Genomic DNA, 20,002 nt, shown 5'->3' with positions numbered 1-20,002 from the left:
ACGGAAATGAATTACTCGACAATAGAGAGAGAGGGCTTGGCCATGGTATTTGCTGTGAAGAAATTTCGACATTATCAATTGGCTACACCCTTTACCTTCTTTGTGGACCATCAAGCCTTGCTATATCTAGTGAATAAACCCTGTGCTATAGGATGCATAGCTCGGTGGCTCCTTTTGCTTTTGGAGTTCGACTTCTCCATGGTTGTACGGGAAGGAAAACAACACTACATGGCTGACCATATGTCATGCATCCCCACGGGAGAGGCCGTTGGAGAAGGCATTGCCGATGAATTACCAGACGCCCATCTCTTTAACCTTTCCAGCGAGAGAGATTTATTTAAGGCTGATCTAATGCCATATTGGGTAGATGACATAGTCCAAGTGCTTGAGCATGGACTGCCTGAGTTACTAATAGAAAATGCAAGACTTAGGCAACTCGTCCTCAAGATCCAACCCTACTAGTTGATAGTAGGCTAGCTATATTGACTAGGGCAAGATGGATTGTTGCGTAGATGCATGTGCGAGCATGAGATGCACGATGTGCTCTCAGAGGCGCATAGTGGAATCACTGGCGGGCACTTTAGCAGAGACACGACAGTCCACAAGGTACTGCAGTCTCAACTATGGTGGCCAACATTGTTTCGTGATGCAGCACGATTCGTTAAGCATTGTGACGAGTGTTAGTGGACAAAGGTCCCGATTCGCAAGGATCAAATGGAGTTGACCCCAATCATTGCACGAGAATCCTTTGAAAAATGGGGAATTGACTTCATAGGACCCATCAGCCCAGTTGCACAGTATTCATAGGCCAAATACATCATTGTTGAAATGGGTAGAAGTGAGAGCGACATGAAAGAACGATGCTAGAATGACTGCCAAGTTCTTGTGGGAGCAGGTGATTTCATGATTCGGTTGCCCCATCGAACTAGTCAGTGACCAGAGCACACACTTCATCAATGAAGTGATAGTGCATCTTCTATCCACCTTTATATTTATCCATCGAAAATCCTCTCCATACTACCCTCAAGCAAACGGCCAGGCAAAATCTACGAATAAGATTCTTGTAAACGTCTTGACCAAAGTAGTCTTTGCTTCGTGCAACGACTGGGATAATAAGCTGATGGCATCCTTGTGGGCTTACAGTATAACTTATAAAATGGCTGTCGGCCAGACTCCCTTTAGGTTGACCTATGGAACTGAAGCAATTCTTCATGTAGAGTTCTTCGTTCCTAGCCGGAGAATAGCACTTCAGGAATGATGGGAAGGAAAGGAGGCATGGATGCAACACCTGGTTGAGCTCGAATGCCTCTCGGAATTTTGTCTTCTAGCCACTCACGCACTCATATGTGAGAAGGCACAATGTAAGAGCTGGTTTGACAAGCACATCAAGCAGCGCGATTTTGAACAGGAAGACTTAGTACTCTTGTACTCAATCAAGGGGCATAAGCAGAAAATGAAGTTTAGAGGTCTTGGACCTTTCAAAGTTTGTGCAATTAGTTGAATTGGCAACGTTGAGCTCAAGACTCTAGATAGTGAGGGCATAGGCTTCTTCAATGGCAGTCGTGTCAAGAAGTACTACCCTCCCACGCATCCTCTGCATGAGCCACCAATGTTAGAACCCCCTATCAAAGTACGAGTAGCCACAATCACTGAAATGGATGATGAGGATGAGGAAGCCGTAGAACCTGCATACCTACACATCATGGTCACTGCCAATCAAACATGCGGTTTCAATGCCTTAATCGAGGAGGGAGTAGACTTCAATGTCTTAACTCACAATCATTGGACCCAACTGAGCAAACCACCACTACAGCCCACCAATGCCAAATTAAGCCCATATGGGGGCCACTCATATGCACTTCTCGGTAAGTGTAGGGCCACCGTTTCTATCGAGTTTGAGATTGTACCAATGATCTTCTACGTGTTGCTAAACGCTGAAGTCGCAGGCACGGAATCGTTGCTAGGGCGAACCTTCAAGAAGCAAACTCACTGCAATCTGATTATGAATCACAGCATATCCACCTCGCCATAGGAAACGTTCGCATTGTTACAGCCTTTAGCAAGGGCTACGCAACCTTGTCAAAGTTCGCAAGACCACTACTAGAAATGTTAGCAGCCAAGTATAAGGAGGGGGTAGTGCTCGGCCACCACCCATCGAATCTCTAGAATCAACACTCACAACAGTAAAGGCTAAGGTCCAACAGTCTAGGCTTTAATGGAGGCCCAAGCAACCGCAATTGCAGCCTCGGAGTCGACTCTTACGTCCTCATAACACCATAAACTCTATACCTAGGAGGCCAAGGCGCAGTTTTACAGAAATTGACTCGCATGATCAAGCCAAGATGGGTCCCTAAAGCCCTCTTGCATGCGCAAGGATACTATGAGGGAAATGCTTGGATATGGATCCCTAAGGCCCACACGGCCGGAGGCACTACTCGCACGCCACCCTCAAGTTTGATCACACCAAGCCCCATAAAACCTTAAAGCTAGAAGCCGCAGCGCTTTCAAGACCCATATCCATCAAGCTCATCTACACATACGCCTAAGAAAGTCAAACAAGCCCATCGGCCCAAACAACAAACATTGTCACATGAATCAACACCTGATAGAGTCGATCAAACTTCCGTGATCCATACTAAAGGCAACAGTCTGTCAGACGTCAGTGCTATTACCCCAGCCCTAATTCAAGAGGTCCAACCGCAATCTCAAGAACACCTACAATCGCGACTATTTGTTGTCAAAGGCTCTGGTTCTATCAAACCCCAACCGCCAACACGCCTTCGACCCCCTTATGAGCGGAAATCATTCTTAACACTAGCCGCTGATCTAGTTGAGGACACAGAGGAGGATGTGGTTGATTGCATTAGATGACTCGATGCCACTTTCATGTCGTTAGCTCTGAGTTATGATCGCTTGGATTTAGGCCAATTGCAAGAACCCTTTGCAAATGAAATTCGAACGATACCTGGTTCTTGGGAGACGTTTGAATTTACATTTGCAAAAGCCTCTAACTCCATTGCTGAATTGCTCACCCGTGAGATATCCAAAGAGCAGGCCATCAAACTGTGCCTCATCACGTTCTATGATAAATGAGCCACTTCTGCCATTACTGACCAAGAAATCATAGAATTATCAAAACTTGCTGATATTGAATCCCCATTCTTAAGGCACTGGTACACTCTTCGATTGCAATGGCAAGTTGAAGGATGCCAAATAATGACCAATGCTTAGCAGTGCCGCGCAATCAAAACATCAGAGTACAAAGCCACTTATGCCGTGCCAACCTTGTATAGAGTGTTAACCACTCTTCGTGGCTGACCCATGGAAGAGCACATCAAAGGACACCCCTACCTCGATTGCCTACTAACTGAGGAAGAGTTACATATTGCTAGCTAGAGTTATATATTGCTAGCCATGTCAATTCCCGTGACTTCCTAACAAATGTTCTCACATACATCACACATGTAGGCATTCGACCATTTGATCTAGACCGCGAAGCTCAGTTAGAGTACAATCCCAATTTCTATACTTGGCTGCTACGGAGGTAAATCCTAGACCACATTGCAGAGTGCCCTTGACCTCCTAACTTTCAATCCTAGGAAGGATTCTTCTCAAGCTGGAAGGGGAGGGGAGTAAGGTGAATCAAATCAAAACTAAGGAAAATCAAGCAAATTCATAAACACATAAAAAATGAGTGAGGTAGGAAAAATGGCACGAGAACTTTGAAATAAAGGGAAAAAAAGTCAGATCTGAAGGGAAGAATCTACATTGGATTTTAATGCTTTCATTCAATAAACACATAGAGTCTTTCTTTTCTAGCAAATTATTATTTTGAAAGCACTAATGAAAACTTGGGTTCATGATAGGAATGAAAGATATTGCAGCAAGATCGTGCCCATCGACTCCCATTCACGGAGGAGGAAAGGATGCAATATCGCATCACCCTAGAAAACTGCGCTTACAACTAGCTGAAATTTCGAACCATCCATAAACATAGAGGGTGTGGTGGCCAAGGAGGAAACAACCAAGAGAGTTGTCGAGCAGTGCAACCTCACAAAGTACCTTGAGAAGTTTGCACAAGAGCCTAACCACACAAAGTGTGTGGAGTTCCTTAGGATGTACAACCCAGACCAGGAGTGCGGCACTGTGATGGTGGGAAGGGGAGAAAAGGCCAAGCAGGTGCAGGTACACTTAAACCCAGACTTGGTGGAGAAGGCATTGGGGTTGGAGTCGAAGGTAGAGAAAAATCATAAGAGAGATGTTTATGCCATGCTTAAGATGAAGTGTTGACCAATAACAACATCAACATCCAGGACATTCCTGATGCAGAAGCCCATCTACAAGCAAAGTTAGTGCATGCGCTCTTCTCCAGCTAGCGCTACAACTCCTTGATGCATCAAATCAATGTGCATGTGCTGGAGAATGTGACAGCTTGCACCTTGGACAAAGTCGACTGGAATGGCTATATACGTAAGACCATTGACCAGGCAGCAAAAGCGGTAGCTTTGGGCAGTAAACTAGCAGGTGGGGATTCCCCAGTGTCTAAAACCACAGAAAAAAAGAAGGCCTCATCTAAAGCCTCATTCATTGGCTACGAAAGCATTTTGATTGCCCTCATTTAGGAGGCGGTAAAACAGGCTCAGGATGCAGAGGAAGGAGAATGGTGCGCAGATCGGACGCAGATAGCTCACGTGGTGAATCCCGGAAGGTCCCCAAGAACAAAGTACTCTACTTTTTAGCACAAAAACCCATGTAAAAGCAAGCACGACATGAGACAAGAGACAAATTGGGTTCAATCTCCCCCATGCCTTGTGTGAGCACTTCACAAAGCATGTATTTAATGTATATTTCCAATCTTTATGCTCAAAAATAGCCCAATTACAAAAATATGACAAGCTTTTAGCTTTTGAGTTTGCTTTCTACCAAAAATAGGAAAATAAAGCTACTGAACGGTGCCCATAGAGTTTGGCACGCCCATTCTCAATGTCCGAATAGAAATAACATATCCAGGCGCATAAGCGCATACAAAATAATAATAAATAATCGACGTCTCTATAGACATAACAAAATATAGGCGTGGCGCCTATCAAAATATAGTCGAAAAGTCGAAAACCCGCTAGACTCCAATGCTTTCCTCCGCCACTGCTGCTATCTCTACACATCAACTGAAGCATTCACAATCGTTAGTAAAATAACACAATTAAACCGACAAAAGTGAATACCTAGCAGTCTTCAGCTACATAAATAAATCAACTGGTTAGAAATAAATCCTAACCTTAATTTATTACGAGTGCGCACTCTAAACTCATAAACACTTATTAATTTAATATGCATTTTGCGGAATCACCCGCTATGGAATCACCCATGTACACACTAAATTAATGAAACGCCCGAAAAGGACAGGCGTCCCCATCAACTTCTCGCACAAAGAATCCTCTTTGCGTATGAGCCCGAAAAGGACAGGCGTCCCCATCAACTTCTCGCACAAAGAATCCTCTTTGCGTATGAGCCCCGGTCATCTAAGTTTACGGAATCCACCGTAAAACCTCACGGAATCCACCGTGGAATATGCCTCCTGGCATCATACCCCCGGGGTGGGATAGCAATTGACCTCAATTGCTATTAGCTCAATGTGGAGCTAATAGAGTGGGGAAAGCATTTAGGTCTCTAGCGTGCATCCATTGTGCTTCCTCTACAGGATGGTTCTTAAATTTTACTAGATATCTAGAATACCTTCGGCCAGTTCTAGTGGTCATGTAGTCAGTGTCTAGAATGGCTTCTGGTTCAAGTATTTCAGTTTCTTCTTCTAGTAAAGGTGGGTTTTCATAGACAGGGTGGATAGGTAATTGTCCTCGAAATGGTCTCAATAAACTAATATGAAATGTATTATGAATTTTCCAATGTGATGGCAGTTCTAACTTGAATGCATTGTCATTAATCTTATGAATGATTCTAAATGGTCCGTAGAATCTAGGGGCTAATTTGACAACTGGATGTCTATCTACACTTTGCAGTCTACGCTTTTCTATTCTAAGCCAAACATAATCATCAACTTTGAAATTCATGGCTTGTCTTTTCTTGTTGGCTTGTTTGGTATATGATTGTTGGGCTTTAGCAATCATATCCTTAACCTCATCAAAAATAGTGTTATGCATAACAGCAATATCATCGGCACTTTGTATTCTATTAGACAAAGATGCAACAGGTGTAGATAATCTATATCCATAAATAACTTCAAAAGGTGCTTTCTTTGTAGATGTGTGTGGAGTATTGTTATATGCAAACTGTAATAAATGCAAATGAGTATCCCATGTTTGAGGTTTAGAGATAGTGTATGCACGTAAAAGATCTAGAATGGTGCTATTTGTGGCTTCTGTTTGTCCATTTGTTTCTGGATGAAATGCAGATGGGAAATCAATCTTTGTGCCTAGATTTGCAAACAGTGTAATCCAAAAATTATTACAAAATCTAGAATCTCTATCTGAAATAATCACTTTCGGCAATCCATGGTTAGTAAAAACAGTTTTCAAAAATAACTGTGCTGCTTGTGATGCTGTTAAAGTTTTCTTACATGCAATGAAATATGCTTGCTTACTAAATCTATCTACAATTGTCCAAATCATGTCATGGTTAGATTTAGTATTTGGTAAGCCAGTAATGAAATCCATAGATATATGTTCCCAAGGTTTAGATGGAATAGATAAAGGCATTAATAATCCATACTGTTTACCATGATGTCTTTTTATTCTTTGACAAATCAGACATTCAGAAACAAAATTAGATACATCTGCATCCATATGCGGCCAATAAAAATCTTCAGTTAACATGCGTAATGTAGAAATGATACCTCTATGACCTTGATATGGGGGACAATGAATTTCATTTAAAACAAAAGATCGGAATGGAATAGTAACACACAGTCTCTTTTCAAAGAACATGAATCCATCATTATATGACAATGAATCAACATGAATGAAATTATTTTGAACTAATTTTTGCCAATCAGAATGAAAAGTAATATCCTGGTGATATGTGTCTTTCATAGCAATCAAAGAATCAAAAGATATGATAGAAATGTTGTGAATTGCAGGTCTTCTACTTAATGCATCAGCAACTACATTTTCTTTTCCAGGTTGGTATTGAATGATAGGATGGAAACTTTGAATGAATGAAGCCCATTTGATATGACGGTCAGAAATTTGGGGTTGGCTAAGTAGATGTCTAATGCTTTGCTGATCGGTCTTTATCATGAATTCTGAACCCATTAAATAATGCTTCCATTGTTTTAATGCTTGGACAACTGCTAAGAGTTCCTTGTCATAAGTGGAATATTTAAGCTCAGAGGTTTCAGCTTAGAACTAGAATATGCTATTGGATGGTTATCTTGCATTAATACGGCTCCTATTCCTGATCCGCTAGCATCGGTCACAACTAAAAAGAATGGTCTGTTAAAGTCAGGCAATTGTAGAACAGGGGCATTGGTCAATGCACGTTTGAGTAAGTCAAAGGATTTCTGTTGGTTTTCAGTCCATTGATAAACAATGCCTTTCTTAAGAAGTTTGGTCAATGGTAAAGCAAGTAATGAGAAATTACGTACAAACTTCCTATAGAAACTAGCAAGACCAAGGAATGAGCGTAATTCATGTACATTTTTAGGAACAGGCCAATGCAATATTGCATCAATTTTCTTAGGATCAACTTTTATTCCTTATTTTGATACAATATGACCTAGATATTCTATTTCTGTCTTAAAGAATTCACTCTTGTCAGGATTTGCAAACAATTGATTTTCTTTCAGTAATTGAAAAACTAATGATAAATGCTCATAATGCTCTTTTTCACTTTGACTCAATACTAAAATATCATCAAAGAAAACAATCACACAATATTGATATTTTAGAAAAATATGGTTCATCATTCTACTGAAAGTGGCAGGTGCATTAGTTAATCCAAATGGCATAACTAAGAATTCGTAATGGCCAAACTGTGTCCTGAATGCAGTCTTAAATATGTCGGATCTATCTAACCTCACCTGATGATATCCAGACTTAAGGTCAATTTTACTAAATATAGAAGATCCTTGCAGTTTGTCCATAAGGTCATCAACTCTAGGTATAGGATACCTATTCTTTACAGTGATCTTGTTTAATGCTCGGTAGTCAATACACATCCGATAAGTATTATTCTTTTTCTTGACTAAGAGCACAGGTGCACCGAATGGAGAACTGCTAGGTCGAATTAAACCTCTATTTAGTAATTCTTCTACTTGACTCTGGATTTCTTTTTGCTCTATTTGATTGTGTCTATATGGGGCTTTGCAAGGTGGTTGTGTGCCAGGTATTAGGTCAATCTTATGGTCTTCTGGACGGGATGGAGGTAAACCTGGTGGTAGGTCTTCTGCAAAACAATCCTTAAAATATGCAAGAAATTCCTTATGCCTAGGGTGCGTATGAGTTTCTTTTGCGTGCAATTCATTCACCCAAATGAGATATGATTTAGTGTTCTTGCGTAGTGCACGTTTTGCTTGAGTATGCGAAAGTAGTGGAAACATATGAGATGCATGCATACCAAATAATGTAATAGATTTTCCTTGAAAATTAATATTCATTGTGTGTGTGGAATAATCTATATTGGGATTATGTTGGTGTCTCCATGGCATTCCTAGAATAATGTCGCTAGACTGTAATGGGACAACTAAGAAATTTTTTCTTTCAATATATGGACCAATTTGAATTTCTAAATCTTGAACTTCTTGTGTGCCATTGTACCTAGTGCCTAAAAATGCAGCTTTTATGCGATAGTGCGTAGGTACTATATGCAATTTCAATTCTTTTACCAATTTTGCTGAAATAAAGTCATGGGTACTACCGTCATCATGTAATATAATTCTTTCTTTTCCATGCACCATACATTTCATAGTCAACAATGAATGTGAAGTAGGCATACCTGGTAGAGTGTCGGAAGTAGTAGTAGGATCATCTTCTTCTTCAGTGAAATCCGACATATCCTCATGCTCGTCTTCGTCCATAGCTCCAAGGTAGTTGATATGTGCTGATGGCTTCTTTGAATGACAATTTGCTGCGAGATGCCCTGGCTGGTGGCACTTGTAGCATACGATGGGCTTGGCTTTGGTCACATTATTTGCAATGGCTGGGAGTCTGGGTATATTTGGATTTGCTTGTTGGATAGACTTAAGATTTGGATTGACAGTGGATGGTAATGCAGGTGGTTTAGGCCAATTCTTGCGGAAAGATGGTGATGAAAAACGACCTGGATTAAACCTTCTGAAATTTGAATTGAATTGTTTAGATCCATAATTACCGTTTGCTTGGAATGGCTGTGGTCGTCGATCTCTTCCACGTAACTTATCTTCAGTGTCGTGAGCTAAGGAGATGGCATCTTCAAGGGTAGCAGGCTTGAACATATTCACCTCAGCGTAGTAATGTCCAAGAAGTCCAGACATGTACTTCCGCTTATGTGTCGTCTCTGGTACGTCTTCAAGCATGCGTAGTTGTAGGAGTGCATTCCAAAAACGCTCTGTATACTGTGGAATAGGCTCACGATCGCGCTGTTGAAGCAAATCCCATTGCTTGATAGCCTTCTCATGAAATTGCGGTGGTAGGAAATTTTGCATGAACTTCTTCTTGAAATCTTCCCATGTAGCAGGACATTCTATACTCTTGCGGACTACAGTCCACCAAAGTGATGCTCTATCTATCAGATGATTAGTAACACACTTGATTTTATCTTTCTCAGGATAAGTTTCCTCATGGAAATAGTCATCAAACTGGCTAATGAATGATAAAACAGTCTTTCCTTCTCTTATGCCATTGAAAGTGCGAAACTTGAAACTTCGTTTACTTATCTTAGATTCCTTGCGAATGGTTTGTGCTTCAAGAGTGGCGTCGATGGTACGGCGAATCAGATCTTCAGCTTGAGGTTCTTCTTTATCAGTGGACGCTCCTTGTAGCTTTGTCAATTGCGCTTGCAAGGCTTGCCTAGCTCTTCGCTCTTCTTCCAATTGCAGCATGATAAGATCCAGCTTTTGTTCCATGGTAGGCTCGGGTAGGTCGTCTTCAGCCATAGGATCATCTATATGTGGGGTAGTCATCCCGTAAAACTCAACAAACCTTTCTCACTCAAAATCAGTTAGCGGGATGAGCGTAGCTCAAATTTGGGGTTACAAGGCTATGTATCTTTGGGTATTTTCTTCTTCAATTTTCAGAAATTCTGAAATATTTCTGTCTCCGTTTGCTGAAAGTACTTCAACGAACTTGTAGATAGGTAAAACAGCTTGCTGCGAACAACTTTCCAGTTCAAAGTTTTTCCATACGAACAAGTCTTCTATGAGTTTTAAGCACTAGTCAGTTCTGATTTAGTCTGACTTGCAGAGTTGCAGACTTAACAGACTTGCAGGGTTGTTGACTTGCTGGACTTAGCCGACTTGCAGAACTTGATTCCAAGTGACTTACTGAACTTGACTTCTGGAGCGCAGGACCCGGAGTTACTGACTTTGTTTGGCTTAATTGACTTGCAGAGTATGGAGGGACTTAAGCTTAATGAATTAAGCTTAAGCTTAATAAGCTTAAGTAAGGAAGAAGCACGTCGTGAATTTTTGTGGGGGGGGGGGGGCGTTTTTGCCTGCGCGTGATTTTCGGGACCCTCCTCTTGCCAGACGATTTGACGATTTGAAGCTTTTAAAGCTTCTCAAGCTTAAGATTAAGCTTTAATGTCATACTAAACTTGATTAAGAAGAAATCTTATCTCTGTTTGGAACGACTTGATGAAGAGAATAGATGAGTGGTCCTCCGCCTGCAGAGATTGGTCCTTCGCGATCTGACAGTGGAAATAGGGGTTCTTGATCGCCAGAAGTCTGCCTGTATCGACAGTTCGCGACGAGATTGACTGTAGAGGCCGTTTGTTCCTGGAGCTCCGCCTTCGCCCGAGATTGGTAGCGATTGGAAGCCCTTGATCTCTGCTCCGCTCTGATACCACTGGTGCGCAGATCGGACGCAGATAGCTCACGTGGTGAATCCCGGAAGGTCCCCAAGAACAAAGTACTCTACTTTTTAGCACAAAAACCCATGTAAAAGCAAGCACGACATGAGACAAGAGACAAATTGGGTTCAATCTCCCCCATGCCTTGTGTGAGCGCTTCACAAAGCATGTATTTAATGTATATTTCCAATCTTTATGCTCAAAAATAGCCCAATTACAAAAATATGACAAGCTTTTAGCTTTTGAGTTTGCTTTCTACCAAAAATAGGAAACTAAAGCTAATGGACGGTGCCCATAGAGTTTGGCACGCCCATTCTCAATGTCCGAATAGAAATAACATATCCAGGCGCATAAGCGCATACAAAATAATAATAAATAATCGATGTCTCTATAGACATAACAAAATATAGGCGTGGCGCCTATCAAAATATAGTCGAAAAGTCGAAAACCCGCTAGACTCCAATGCTTTCCTCCGCCACTGCTGCTATCTCTACACATCAACTGAAGCATTCACAATTGTTAGTAAAATAACACAATTAAACCGACAAAAGTGAATACCTAGCAGTCTTCAGCTACATAAATAAATCAACTGGTTAGAAATAAATCCTAACCTTAATTTATTACGAGTGCGCACTCTAAACTCATAAACGCTTATTAATTTAATATGCATTTTGCAGAATCACCCGCTATGGAATCACCCATGTACACACTAAATTAATGAAACGCCCGAAAAGGACAGGCGTCCCCATCAACTTCTCGCACAAAGAATCCTCTTTGCGTATGAGCCCCGGTCATCTAAGTTTACGGTATCCACCGTAAAACCTCACGGAATCCACCGTGGAATATGCCTCTTGGCATCAGAGAAGGAGAAACACCCGAGAGATTGCCCCCTCACTAGGACAAAGAGGTATCCAGTGATAGAACTGAGAATGAAGAAGAAGGGGAAGAACAAAAGGAACATATGAGTAAGAAGACAACAGAGAAACCTGTTAAAAAGATGACACAAAAGAAGACGCAGGACGAAGGCCAGAAAAAAGAGAAAGAGGATTTAGAGAGGGCAAAGAGGAAATCCCTCAAGGAAGCCGAAGAGAGGGAGAAGAAGAAAAAACTGGAAGCAGATAGATTGGAAGAAGAGTCTAGGAAAACATAGAAAGAGAGAGAGAGAAGAGCTACTGAAGAAGAGGAGGAGCTAAGAAGGAAGGAGGAGGAAGACTTGGCCGAAGCTACACACCGGTCAATCGAACGGCAAAGCAGGGCAAATGACCTAAGGGCTATGAGCCCGCCCAGAGAGGAGGGGCTCGGTTCCAGCCCACATGTGCCAGAAATCATACCGTCGGCCGTCAATGAGGGCAAAGGCAAGGCTTCCATCCACCCTATTCGGACCCTCCTGGTGCCTCCCACTGAAGCAACAACCCTCACCTAGAGCATCCCCACCAGCACAGATGTCTCAAACTTTGTGGCGTGGATGCAGTACTTTATTAACAAAGAACTGGCCAAGGGAAGAGTACAAAGACCACAGCCACAGGGCAAAAAAGGTCTGCCACAGACGTCGAGTCAAGGCAATATCCGAAGTGCCAGAAAGTGGAGGCCTCAATCACTCCCATCCACACAACAATGACACCAAGTACGCGCCGAGCTGCTCTCTCAATTGGAGAAGGCTAAGGAGGAAAGGAAGATAGCTGTGGCTGAGTGCAGCAGAAAAAGAGTCGGTGGCTGCATTTCAGCTTGAAAAGACCCAAGTAATAGCCATGCAGCAAAGGGAGATCTTTGATCTCAAAAAGGAGTTGTTGGCTAAGGATGACAGGGAAGAGGGCTGGAGGCAGTAGCTGGAGGATGAAACATAGGAACTCGTGAAGATGGAAAGAGAATACAAGCTGCTGATCATGCAACATGAAGAGTTGACTGCAAAAACCGATTAGATCAAAAAGCTTATGGCTGAGTTTACCGCTAGGGATGAGGAAAGAAAGCAGGAGTTAGAGCAGCAGTAGAAAGAGATCCAACAAGCTGGACCAAGGAAAGAAATAATAGGAAACCATGAGCAAAGAGCTAAAGGACTAAGAGCAGAAACTTGTGTCCCTAGTCCAGAGGCAGGGTGAGAGCATGGAAGAGATGAAGAAGAGAGTCGAGGAATGGGCAGGGCAAAATGAAAGAAGGGTGAAGATACTAGCGCATCACCTGGCTCTGGTAGAGAAAGAGAAGATCCTTGCAGAGAGCAAAGCAGAAGCCGCCCAGGTAGCCTCTAATACCCAGCAAAAGTCCTTCCTAGATACAATGATGGACACCACCCACCCAGAAGAAGGAGAGTCATTGGAGGTGGTTAAGAAGACACTTAGTATCGCACGCAGAGCTCTACACATAGGGCTGCAGATGCCACCCCAACCTGTGGAGGTTAAGCTGAGTTTGGATGATCAACGAAAGTACTTGTTATTGGCCAGCCTAACCCCCCAAGAAATTGATGCGATAGGGTTTGAAGAGGGAATACAACAAGGAGACCGATAGGGGGGATGAAGTTGAACTTCAATTCGATATGGGAAGGTTTAGAGAAGAGGTGATCTCGCAGCCCCCCTCGTCACATTCCCAAGAGCAACAACTAGTTGACGCATCTGCGGAAAGACAAGCCACGCTCAGGGAAAGAAGGAAAAAATTAGTAGAAGAAACCAGAAAGCAGCTAAGGGCCAAGCCATTCGTGCAGCCGTTCGCGCCCCTACCACCATGTCCTGATGACATTCTCGCAGGATTCCATGCAGAACTGGTAGTTTGGGAGCGACAGGAAAGAGAAAAAGAGCCATTCACTTTCAGCTTTCTCATGCCCAATAGCCTGCGGAGGGTCTTACCACTCAAGGTGATGGAGGAGGTGATTGGGATTGATAGCCGACTAGGACAGAAGTGGTTGGAAGAAAGAGAGAAGAACCCCACTCTTTGGGGAATTGAAAAAGCCAAATTCTGGCAAAATAAAGTGTTTGAAGTGTCACATTCTGTGCAAGGTTACAACTGCCAACCCCTATGGAGGAGGTGGGTGTGCGACATCAACATGCTTGCCTGGATGGCTTTTTGCAATACCTTGCCCTACGAGAGGAACAACCCCACGTTTATGGCATACCCGCATAGGGTAGGAGTGGATTTTGATGCCACCCTCCACTGGCGATATGATTTTCCCATTATCTACAACTCTAATGTTGTCTCTTTTGAACACGCCCTCATCTTCAACTCGAAAATCTTGGATGACTCCATGACATGCTTCCTCGCCGACTTCTCCTCTTGCCCTGATCCAGCTTTCATAACTACATGTAATTATCTTAGGCTTCTTAAATTATTACTTAAGCAGGACCTGATCTGCAAGAATGTGGCCTGCCTCCCCTCTTCTTTGATCCTAACGCCACCGACAGCTGTGCCATGGCGCACTTGATGATGAGGGCTAGCCTCCTCCCTTCTTTTTGCCTAGCTCTCCTGGAAGACATGAACAACAACCAGTTCACCAGATGTAATCATCCCTTCCTCTCCACCACTTCACTCCACGTTCGCATGAGTCTTAAAGGATACATGTAGAGCTTGCAACTTTTGAGCAAATCCATCAGACCTCCTTCTCCACCTAATTCAGACGATGAGAATTAGGCACTGGCTGTCATCCTACTAGTGTAATACTTATTTTTTTTAAAGAAGAAGAAGAAGAAGAAGAAGAAGAAGAAGAAGAAGAAGAAGCAAAAGAAGAAAAAGAAAAGCATGAAAGTAAAAGCAAGAGGAACATCACACAAGGACATGGAAAAAATGAATCACTTGAAGAAACACTTAGCACCACACAAAACACGATCACTACACCTAGGGGCCCTCAAGTTAGGCATGCTCGGTGGCTTTGGGCGGCCAGCTCCGCTCCTAACCCCCTAGTCCTTTTGATCCCCCACTTCATTCTTAGGGTCCATCAAGGGTAGGATATACCTAGGGAGGTAACACTCACCTATGGTTAGACCTATCACCCTAAGCTACTTGCACCGTATCTCCCTTTGCACGAATGGGGTCCTCAAGTGTGGGACGTCACCCAGGCTTGCTTGTGGTTAGATCCATCTCCCCATTCCACTAGCATGAGCACAATGCACCACACAATAAGGTAGACACTCCCCTTAGGTAGCACACTACACCTTCTCCTTTTAGGCATTACAAAAGGCGAAAAACCACAAACTTCGGAGGCCCCCATCATCCACTTGGCATCTAATTAGCTTCTTCGAAAAACATCATTACCAAGCTTCCACAAGCACCCAAGTTTACATGTGGCCCTACCCTGACTCGAACAATTTGCCAACTGCTTACCATTCCCCAACAACAGCCAGAAGTGCCATGGGACCGGCACCTGTCTCGGAGGGGGGTAATGTTAACCCCAAGTCGAGATGGTGGAGAAATGAAGGAAAAAGCAGAAAAAAGATGGAAAAAGAGCAAAGACATGCAGGCGGCCTCTAAAACCAAGGTGGGGCAAAAAGCACAATTTTAAATGAAAGGCGCCTCAAAAAGCTCTAAAAACTCTTGTAAAAGAGCGCCAAGCTCCCTCTTGTGCCAATTGTAAAATATTAGATGGGTGTAGGCTAGAGGCATATGGCTAGAAGAGGGAAATAGAGAAAGGACCTTGCCACAATGGCCGGTCATGTAAAAAAGGGATGAGTACCCATGGGATTTTAGGGCTTGTATATAAAGTTCAAAAAGTGAATGGAAGCTCATTCTTTTGGTGTGTGGCTAACAAGAGTTCTCTTCTTATTCTCTTTTTCTCTTCTCCTTGCTTGGGTGTGCTCTTGAGAGAGGGAGTGTGAGAGTGTGAGGGAGTGAGTGTGTTGGAGTGAGGGATCAAGAGGGTGAAGCTCTTTACCATCTCCTCTTCTCTTCTTCTCTTCTCTTCTCTTCTCTTTTTTTACGCGCATGGTTATGGTGGATGGAGCTTGGAGATGGAGGAGGCTTGAGGATGCTTGAGCTAGCACCTAGGATCATGGAGCTACCGGCGTGTGTGAGAGAGGAGGCAACTCATTTCAGCATCAAGGTAAGCTCATTACACTCGTAGGATTGACAGCGCGTCGGCTAGGTGAGAGATAGCCATTAGAGCTCACTTGAAATGCTTGAAACAATAAGCGGTCCGTGGGTCTTGGCGGTTGAGCATGAGCTCCCTCTACAGTAGTGTTAAGAGTAATGAAAGGCAGCTTAGCCACAGATTATGGTAGATGTGATACCACATATACTAGAAGCTATAAAAGGAGCATTGAAGAAATATTGTGTTCCTCTTTCTTTATTTTTCCCTCTCTTCTCTCCCCTTCCCTTGGCTCTGTATTTGGTTCCTCAGCTTGACCATGTTCTAAGATAACCTCACATTATTTCATTCATTGTATTTCTATGATGGTAGCCATGATTGTCTATTTTGTGGTCATGTATTTTCTTTGAGATACCCTTTGGAATGTACCCCATGCTCTGAGCATGTTCTTCAATACTGTAACACATTACTAGAATATATGAGCATTCTTTTCTTTCATTAAGTACTACCTTGGTGATACATTTGATAGCCTTACTTTGGCTATGCTGTGATTGTAATACTTGCAATGCTAGCATATCCCTATGTTGGATCGGGCATGTTAAGACTATACTGTTTTTTAGAGTTGGTGCAATATGCTTACACCTGGTGACCACAACCAAAACTTGGACCCAATTACAGCAAGCATATGGACATACTTTTTAATACACAACCATTGTACCAATGTCTAGATGTATAAAGGCATGTTATTTTAAGTTTATGATACTAATAGGAGGACCTGCTTTAAGAAAATAATGAAGGGATCTCAAACATAATGTTGAGTACTTGCATGTGGATGACTCCTATGCAGGGGTGAAAACATGGCTAGCCTATATCCATGTGTGTATGCCAATAAGAATGTTTGTAGGGTAATATGAATTGTGCACTAGTGAAAGCATAGTTGACATATCTCTGAGTGTATACACACATGACAATTATTAGAGGAAACATGTGTAGGAAACTTAGAATTGTAAAGTTTAAATTTTGAATAAGAAGACATTTATATATCTAAGTTTTTAAACATTATGCTTTTGATATACATATACAATAAGAAGATGAAATTTACATACTTAAGCTCTAAGAGTCTATGCTTTTGATATATAGATTTGAAAGGGATAAGGACAAACTAAGATGGTCTAATGACCAATAGCTCGATGTTTTGCTTCAAGTAGACACTATCTTTAACAACACATGTATTCAAGTGCATCCATTCTTGTGATGTATAAATTGAGACTTTGTAGTCTTTATAATCAATGCCTAGATATGATGCACAATGTTCAAGAAAATTTGGATGATGCCCTCTTAGTCTTTTCTCCAAGATCTTAGAGGTTTTTATTGTGTTCCAAATCTATAGCTTGATGGTCTTATTGTCTATAGTGACCATGCAAGTGTGGATTTCAATGCCCATGATGAACTTGTGGACACGCTAAAAGTGCTTATTTGTGAGCCACAAGAGGAGATAGGACTTGCCCACCCTTTAAAAATAAAAGAAAAGAAAAATAGAACACCAAGCTAGCAATAAAAACTGGGACAAGAAGAAGGGACGCCCACATTATGTTCACACTTACACATAGAGAGAAATATATGCATAGTTATCTCTCCAATGAAAATGTATTTGAACAAATAGGTGTTCGACATGGACATATCTGAGAAGGAAGACTAGTTTGATGTGCATGCATTTGAGCACAGCCTAGACATTGCACCTCTTCTTCTGGCTTGATTTCTTGGCTTCACAAACATGATATTCAAGATTTATCCTATCTACTTGAGCTCTGCTCTAGATTAAAGGTAGGCAAACTCATTTCCACATAGAAAAATGGCATAATAGTCTTTCTTCATTAGCTGCGTGTATACAACAATCCTTCATATTATTGTTGATACTAAGCAACAGCCTGATGGAGTAGCAGCTTGCCATGATGGTAAGTAGTGAAAGTAGGCCTATAGGACAATAGTAGCTACAATTGGAAAATAGGCTCATGTTGGCAATACTACATTAGTAGACCAAGTAAGTTGCTTGAGAAACACATTTTGGGCACAATAGGCTCATGTTGGCAAGACTACAATAGAGCAAATGAGCCACTTGGGAAACACATTTAGGGCACAATAACATCAGCCTAATCATCTCTTGATTCGTGTGAACCTTAAACCTAGGGTAATGCTTCTAGTTTGCAAAGAATGGAGTGTGTGCAAAGAATGGTGTGTGTGCAAAGAATGGAGCTTATTGAGTGGGATCACAAGTATTCATGTCATGCACAAACTCAACTAATGGTAACAAGTCTACCCAATTTTCTTGATGATAATTGATTTTGCAACAAAGGTATATTCCTTTACAATTGATCCACATTATTGCAATTTTTGAGTCATTGCCCAAAGAGATATTGGTTTGCACACCCAAGATCTTAAAGAAACATCTCTAAACAATATATATGAAGTATGGACCATGATCATAAACAATACCATTAGGTGATTGCTGCTAGTGATAGGCATTCTTAAGAGTTTATTGTTCTTTCTTGAGTGATTACTTCAGTTGATAAAATGAAGCTTTAGAGAGAGAGAGGGAGAGAAGGGGGAGGGAGGAGGGAGGGAGAGAAGGGGGGAGATAGAGCATTCCTAGCCTTGAAGGTCCTATTTTCTATGGAAAGTTGCTCATCCTCAAAAGTACTACTTCCTTGTGCAAAGAGCTCCTTCCCTCCTTCCTTCCTCAAAGGTCTACCTTCATATTCTCCAAGGTCTTCCTACACAAAGAGAGAGAGAGAGAGAGAGAGAGAGAGAGAGAGAGAGAGAGAGAGAGAGAGAGAGAGAGAGAGAGAGAGAGAGAGAGAGAGAGAGAGAGAGAGAGAGAGAGAGAGAGAGAGAGAGAGAGAGAGAGAGAGAGAGAGAGAGAGAGAGAGAGAGAGAGAGAGAGAGAGAGAGAGAGAGAGAGAGAGAGAGAGAGAGAGAGAGAGAGAGAGAGAGAGAGAGAGAGAGAGAGAGAGAGAGAGAGAGAGAGAGAGAGAGAGAGAGTATTTGTATGTTGTTAAACCATTCCCTTCAAAAAATTGCACTATATATATTTTCAAAAACTATGCAATCTACTTGGGGGGTGCACCTTATAGATTATGTAAGATACTATGTGAGTTCAAAAGAAAGGATACCTTATTTTGTAAAATTTACAAGATTATGTTTACAAAAGGGGTTTTTAATTTATGATTTGAAAAAAAATACGTAAGGCTAGTAAAGTAAGAGGGGTTGCTTATGGCCTTATAGCATGTAAAGAAAGGGTACTTCTTAATATCCTCTGAACACACATTATATAGAAGATTTCTTGTAGGTACACCCCCTAAGGTAGGCAATAACACTCAAATATCGACATAAACTATGACAAGTAATAGTATAATTGTAAAAAATCACAATCATGAAAATTTTTAGAGTCTTTTTGACTAATCTAAACATCAAACGTATTCATCTTTTATTATTGCAAGGGTAGAAACTATACTTGCATCCATTCACAAGAAATTGTTAGGTAAGAATCTAGACACCACCTTTGTAACTACAAGTGTTATAATTTCTAAGCACATGTTATTGATGTTGACAATAACCCGAGTAGCTAGGCTAAGACTCAAAATAAATTTCATAAAGGAACTTGAAAGAGTTAACCACAATGATTATTATTGGCCTTTCTAGAATAAGTAAGCCCCTATCCATATTTTAGAATATTTGATATGAGTTTTACTTTGATATTACGGATATCCTAGGTTTTACTGTTGTAATTCTTTACTAGAGCCATTCTCTACAAAAGAGAATAAAGTAATTAGTATCAAGTAGGTAAGGCCATCTAAATTACTCTACAACTAAGCCCCAAGTCAATTTCATTTATATATATCTTTCAATTTTACATCCTGAAAAAGCACATGTGGGTGCTTTGACAAAAAATTCAATTGAAGAGTGGTTTATTACAAAACCACTAGTTAAATGTTAAAAAATTTG

This window comes from Lygodium microphyllum, chromosome 7 (genome assembly GCF_053477565.2).
Source record: "Lygodium microphyllum isolate KBCC chromosome 7, Lygodium_microphyllum_v1.1.10, whole genome shotgun sequence".
NCBI classification, from domain to species: domain Eukaryota; kingdom Viridiplantae; phylum Streptophyta; class Polypodiopsida; order Schizaeales; family Lygodiaceae; genus Lygodium; species Lygodium microphyllum.
This window is presented reverse-complemented; position numbering follows the sequence as displayed.